We start from the raw sequence: 6,344 nt of genomic DNA on the forward strand, positions 1-6,344 counted from the left end.
GCCCACGCTGGGTTCATAACCCAGTTCAACTATAATTAGCTGTGAAACCTTGAGAAAGTCACTTACCCTCTGTGCCTTTGTTCCCCATGGAAAAGGTAGGGATGAGCTTCCTTATCACCAGTGCACTGCGAGAGTTAAATGACTTATTTCCTGCCCAGGGCTCTCCAGAGCATGTGGGAGCAGCCACGGCGATGCCAAGTGTGATGCGTCACAGGAATCACAATCCCCCTTTGTACCCTCTCCTCCAGGAAGGCCTCTGCACTGGCCCCGACATGCCCTGTCCTGCTGAGCCTCAGTCGGCACCGTGGGCAGTGTGGGGGTCCCAGCCAGGCCGTGACCCCGTGGGGCAAGGCCCTGTCCTTAGCTCAGTGAGCAGCTGACGGGGCGGCTGTGGCAGTTCGGATTGTCCCAAACCATTCTCACTGCCCACGTTCCTGCCAGAGCTCGCCCTGACCTGGGGAGACATGAAGTCTGGGTCCTTTCTCCTGAGAGATGGAGATGCGGTGGCCGCGACGCTGTGCGCCTGCCAGACTCGCCCTGCAGCCCAGCTGCCCTGGGGAGGCCACAGAGGAGACCCAGGGCACAGGAGCTGGGGCTGGGCCTCAGACGCAGAGATTCTCAGGCCAATGCCCGGGGCACAGACGGGGCCTCCGTTCCCGGGAGATGATGGCTGCTCCTCGGCACTCAGTTTGGAGATGGTGTGCTCGTGGCCGTGCAGGAAGGCGCCTCTCCACTCAGCCATAGCCCTGCTGCTCTGACATGGCCTCTGTCCACGCATCCTCCGGGCACAAACCTCTGAGCCCGGGGCAGCTGTCCCCGAGGCCCACAGCAGGACCACTGAAGGGACGGGCAGCCCCCACCATGCCCTGAGACTTTTCCTGTGGCCTCTGCTGACCAGTCGCTTGGCTGGCCCTACCTCTACCCCTGGCAGCTGTCCCCTCTGTCCCCTCACCAGCCCTTCCAGGTCACCTCAGCACCACACTGGGCTCTTCTCTCTCCCACGCCCAGCTGCCGCCCTGGACTCTTGTGGACGCCTGCCCCACGGCCCTTACCCACAGTCCATCCCACAGCCCATCCCCACGCCCTCCGGATGGAGACGTTGGCCTGAACTCGAAGTCCTCGGTGGCTCTGGCTCAGAGAGAAAGCCAACGTCCTTGGCAGCACCACCAGCCTGCCCTGTCCAGCCCATTTTCTGCCAGACCCACTCACTCTGCACCAGCCATGCTCACCTCCTTTCTGGCACAATCTTCCCCCAAATATCACAGGACATCTCTACCCGAGTCGTGTCACGATCTTTCCCCTTCTCCAAAGCTTCCACCCACCCTCATGCTTCAAATCCCCCGTCTGGCCTTGTATTTCCCTCCATCTCACACGCTGCACGTTCGCTTCCTTGTCTTCTCTACTGGCCATCTCCTGGCTAAAGCCTCAGGCCCATGAAAGCAGGGAGCTGTCGGGCCTGCCTCTGCCTAGCATGCCACATGCAGAGTGCTCAGGAAATGGTTGTGGGTAAGCAAACAGGTTCCTTCTGGACCCCAAGCCTTCTCTGCTCTGGAAAACCATCACGTCAGCAGCTTTGCCCAGGCCAAGGCGGCCCTTGGGGGAGCTCAGGAAGGTCTCCCCCTCATCGCGGTCATTTGCCCGGCCTTGGCTATAAGCCACGCCCATTGTTAAGGCCCTTATATTAGAGTCACCAGATTAAATACAGGACACCCAGTCAAATATTAATTTCAGAAGAACAATTTGTTTTTTAATATATATGTCCCATAAAATACTTGGGGCATACTTGTACTAAAAAGAAAAATTTTCCTGTTTACCAAACATACCAGCACAGGCATCCTGTCCTTGTATTTGCTAACTCAGGCAGCTCTACTTACCCACATTATTTCATTTAACTGTCACAAGGTAGGTTTCATTATTGCCATTTGATAGTTGAGGGGAGACGGTGAGGCAACAGGGCTGGGGGGCGGGGCAGAGAAGCTGGGAGGGTTTTGTCACGCAGCCAGGTCGCTCTCTGTAAAACCTGGCAACCAAAATATAAAACCAAAAAAGGTTGGGCTAGGTCTGCTATTTCAACTGAGGAAGTAAAAAAAGAAGTGACCCGAAGGCCTCAAATCTATGCATTGGAGAAATGAGCCTCCGCTCCTGAACGATGAATGAAATGAGACTTTGGGGAATATGGATCTTTCGTTGTTGAAGATAAAATGCCCCGTCTCCGAGAATTCCCGGGGCCGGTAAGACGTGAGCGGCACAGCCCAGCTCACCCGGAGCTGCCTATGGGGTGCTCAGAGACCCCAGCCAGGCCCCGATGCCAGCAGCACCTCCCGGCGCGGCTGTGGTGGGTGGAGGCCGGCATAGACATTACGTTTTATTTATCTGATTGACATCTGTCCCTCCCCGGTCAGTCGTGTTCGTTGCTGCATCTCCAATGCCTAAAACAGCGTTGGCATGTGAAAAACGCAAACATTCATTGCATGGACACACGCAAGAGCAAATGGACACATACATGACCGAATGGATGCGTGCAGCTTCCAGGGGTTGCCCCAGGGGCTGCCCTTAGAAGGAGGAGCCGCCTTCCCTTCCCTACGCCTGCCCGCTGGCTGGAACGCTGACCCAGATGTGCAGCCAGGGCCACGTCAATACGGGCGACCCAGGAAGGGTATAGCCGCAGGATGGGAGGTGCCAGGGCTCCAGCCTGGACTCCCCACACCGGAGCCTCAGGAGCAGCAGGGCCCATGTAAAAGAAAAAAAGAGTATTCACTTGTCCTTTAAAAATGCGCTTTTCAGTGTGTGTTCTAGGGGAGAATTGACCTGGCTCCCTAAACCTCACCCTAATTGTATATAATTTTTATAAACACAGTAATTAGCACTCACTGTGCCTAACAGTTTAAATCGAGCTGGATTTTTCTGGGTACGGGAGAATTAAGAGAAATGAATTCTAGGACCTTGGAATTGTCCACCTCACTACTAATGAGAAAACCGGCTGCTAAGACATCGAGGAGGAACAGAAACTGTTTCCTCTTAGTGGTAACTTGAGAACAGGAATATTAGAAAGTTAAGTCCTGCTCCAAGCTCTCACCTACTTTTAAATCTAGACATAGCGAACTGTCGCAAGACGGTTGGTTGCCTAAAGGTCATTGCCTACCTTTCAATGGGTTTTGTTTGTTTCATAAAAGCTAGGAGATTTTACATAAAAATCTGGATTTTCTGCCTCTCGATATCTTAAGGGACCAGTCCACCCTGTGCCTACATCCGCACCTGATAACACTGGGCTGAAATCAGTGATAACTGCTCCCCTCTGGCAGGACGCATGTATTCTGGTTTGCCCCTGTCCCCACTCTTCCCTATTGCCTCCAGCACAGTCCTTTTATCAATGCACTTACAGCTCAAAAGGCAGAGAAGGCATTCTCCGTAACCATGTCTCTATCAGAAGAGGTAAAATATAAGATTGAAGGCCAATGTTTCCCAAAACAATGGGATAGATCATAAATTCGGTGTGATGAACATGCCTAAATCTGTATTAACACAACGTATGCCAATGTCACTCAGCACATTTGTTTGTTTATGATGTCCTGCTTGGCTCCCGTGGGCATGGCAACGTGCAATCCCTTCCCCGGTAGATTACATTGCGATCCCCACTTCATCACCTCCCATGTCCATGTAACCACTCCCCCCCTAGAGGTGTCCTTCCTGCCCTTGGGCTTTGGGTTCAGCTCTACAATTTATTTGACCAATTGACTTGGGCAGGTGTGTCCCCTGCCCTTTTGCCATTGACGTGAGAACATACTCCAGGAAGCTATGGGTCCATGCCCAAAAGGGCCAGCCTTGGTCAGGCCACCCACAGCACAGAAGCAAGAACGAATGCTTATTCTTACCCATACTTAGTGAGGACCGTTTGTCATGTGATGGGTTGTGCCAATGATTGACGGGTGCATCTGATGTCACAGAATCTCGTAATGCCCCGAGACCCGAGATTCATCTTCCCGTTTGAAATCGTACCATGCTGCAGGTTCATGAAATTAAACAGCAGGGTTTCCCTGTGAGGAATGAAGTGAGAGAGGTTACTATGGACCTTTCCTGCCATTGGTGCCTGCCAAGTCCCCACTGCTGCTGTCTTTGGCATCTCGATTCAGAATGATGCCAATCTATCATTGGCTCCTTACTTGGGATTTCTGGGAACCCCATGCAGGGTTGGGGGGGCAAAGGTTCATCTGCTTTTCAAATACAACAGGGAAATACCAAATGTTATTGATCTGTCAATATAGATAGTCGAGGGTCTTTCTCTGCCATCTGCAGGAAGCCACGCAGGGTCTCAGGTGTCAGGGCACCGTGACGGTCTCATCACAGCCCCTGCATCAAAGACCATGCAGCCGAGGAGCCCCAACTTTCACGGGCAGCTGAGGCGGGATGCTGGGGTCCCAGCCCCTGCCCGACCTCTGGATGTTGGGGTTCATCAGCTGGTGGACTTCTCCCAGCCCCTGTAGCTTCCTGAAGATCCCGTCCATTCCCAAGGCTTCACATTTGCCTTCTATGCCTGGGACTAGTTCCCAGACTCACTCATCCAAGAACCCACTGTGCGTTTCCACTTTGTTCTCACCCAGGCAACCCCAGCCTCGTATGTCCAGTTGACTTAGTGCTCTGCATGCCTGGACCTGACTTTCCTCCAGACCCCCTGTGACCCCTGTGTTCCTTCCTCCCTATGGAAATGTGTATGTGTCTCCTACGAATGTTCTTCCTTTGTATGTTGGCAGCAAATAACTCGTTATGAGTTTTCAAAGGTCCAGAGCAAATGGAGAGAATTTTGCCTTAGGACAGACCATGCGTGTAACTGACTTGATGAGATTTTATACTGTCTCTAATTTGGTACTTCATTTATATTGCTACTGAAAGGTTTAAGGTTTTCTGATATTGTTATGGAATGAATGTATTTTGCATTTGGAAAGAGCATGTTTTTTGGGGGTCCAAATGGTGGAATGTGCTGGTCTGAATCTGTGGTGGACCCCAGAAAAGCCACGTCCTTTAATCCTCATTCAATTTTGCTGGGTGGGAGCATTTTGATTGTTTCCATGAAGATGTGACCCACCCAATTGTGGGTGGTAACTTTTGATTAGATGATTTCCATGGAAGTGTGTCTCCACCCACTGAAGGTGGAGTTGCTTACTGGAATCCTTTAAAAGAGGAAACATTTTGGAGAGAGTTTCTTTTTGGTAGAGCCACGAGAAAGCCAGCAGATGCCGCCATGCTCGCCATGTGCCCTTCCAGCTAAGAGAGAAACGTTGAACGTCGTCAGCCTTCTTGAACCAAAGTATCTTTCCCAAGATGTCTTAAATTGGACATTTCTATAGACTTGTTTTTATTGGGACATTTTCTTGACCTTAGAACTGTAAACTAGTAACTTATTAAATTCCCCATTTCAAAAGTCATTCTGTTTCTAGTATATAGCATTCCAGCAGCTAGCAAACTAGAACAGTAACCAAAACTTCTACTCCCAGAATCAGAAAAAAAAAAACAGATTAAATTAAATCCAAAGCAAGGAGAAGGAAGGAAACAAGAAAGGTTAAGCTGCATTTGATGAAATTGAAAATGAAAAAGTAAAAGAGAAATTGATGAAACCAAAAGCTGGTTCTTTGAAAATACTGACAAAATTAATAAACTTTGTGCTGCTTCGGTGGCACATATACTAAAAATATAGTAAAAACAGAACGATACAGAGATTAGCATGACCCCTGAGCAAGGATGACATGCAAATTTGTGAAGTATTCCATATGAAAAAAAAAGAAATTGATAAACCTCTAAGCAAGTCTGACCAAGAAAAAGGAAACAAATGACCAATCTCTGAAACCAAAAAGGGGTACTGAAGACGAGAGAACACTATGACAATTTTATGCCCACAGTTCAACAATTTAGGTGAAACAAAACACAAATTACCAAAGCTCACTCAGAAAGAAAGAACCTAAACTGGCTTAAATCTATTAAAGAAGTTGAATGTGTAGTGAAAACTGCCCCCTCCAAAAAAAAAGAAAAAAAGCTCGAGGCCCAAATGGTTTTACTAGCAATTTTCCCAAACATTTAAAGAAGAAATAACGCCAACTCTGCACAATCTCCTCCAGAAATAGAAGAGAAGGGAACACTCTCGAAATCATTTTATGAGGTTAACATTACACTAGTACTAGAATCACACAAAGACTTTACAAAAAAAAAAAAATAGGTGAAAAAATCCTCAACAGAACAGTGGCAAGCAAAGTCCAGAAATGTTTAAAATATATAAAAAGTGGAGTGGATCCCAGGAATGCAAAGTTCTTTCAACATTCAAGTATCAATTAATGTAAAGTCATCATTCGAACAAA

General features: G+C 49.0%; 1 pseudogene; it reads left to right on the forward strand.

Moving 5' to 3' along the window:
• The first annotated feature begins 5,672 nt into the window (after positions 1–5,672).
• LOC143653574 (U6 spliceosomal RNA) lies at positions 5,673–5,768 on the forward strand (annotated as a pseudogene).
• The last annotated feature ends 576 nt before the right edge of the window (positions 5,769–6,344 follow it).

Source organism: Tamandua tetradactyla, chromosome 1, assembly GCF_023851605.1.
Source record: "Tamandua tetradactyla isolate mTamTet1 chromosome 1, mTamTet1.pri, whole genome shotgun sequence".
Taxonomy (NCBI): Eukaryota; Metazoa; Chordata; class Mammalia; order Pilosa; family Myrmecophagidae; genus Tamandua; species Tamandua tetradactyla.